Source organism: Wasmannia auropunctata, unplaced genomic scaffold (genome assembly GCF_000956235.1).
Source record: "Wasmannia auropunctata unplaced genomic scaffold, wasmannia.A_1.0 LD336116.1, whole genome shotgun sequence".
Taxonomy (NCBI): Eukaryota; Metazoa; Arthropoda; class Insecta; order Hymenoptera; family Formicidae; genus Wasmannia; species Wasmannia auropunctata.
This window is the reverse complement of record NW_012026774.1, coordinates 4,639,192-4,640,025: the sequence shown is the minus strand read 5'-3', so window position 1 is coordinate 4,640,025 and position 834 is coordinate 4,639,192.

Genomic DNA, 834 nt, shown 5'->3' with positions numbered 1-834 from the left:
TAAAGACATAAAATGATTTTACAAAATTTATTGAAGAGCAATCGTAGGTGGTAAGAAAAGATAAGACAAAAACATGATTAGTGTTTGTGTTTTCCAATGTTTCAATCGGAAAGAAACATTTATACAAAATTATCTTTTAATGTTGCTAATAAATATTTATTATATTTAGAGAGACCGGGGCTGGTTGATACAGTTTTATTCAATGATTTTTTCACATGTAACTAACAAATGCAATATTGAGGCGCAACTGAGTTCGTAAATAGCGCCTATGGCGATTTGCAGGAGACTCGCGTTCTGCAACATCTACCGGACCGAGAGTTTCGCGCGTATTTCACTAATTCCCTATACTAGGAAAACCCTCCCCCTGTATCTTATCTATGTATTTTCAGTCAGTCTTTATTTATCCTCCATGAGAGAACGTTATACTGTACTTCAAGAAATAAATCTTTTATTATTCTCTGTGTAAATGATCACGCTATTCATTATCGCAACCACGTGCCGCTCTAACATGAAATAAATACCGCAAAGATATTTTTCAATAGCCACATGCTTCAACAACATAGAAATTATTTTTATAATTTAATAATATCTTTTAATGTTGCTAATGAATACTTAAAATACAAATTAGAACGTATTTATTATCAGATAATATAACAGATTTTTTAGAATACTGTTTAGAATTTTGCAATATATAATATATTTGATAAGCAAAAATTAGAAAAAAGAAAATATAAATAAAACAGTTTTGAGAAATTAAATACATATGTAAAATAATTTGACATTAAAAATAATATATCCAATATAATTTAAACCCAATTTGCAAAAGAAAATCGT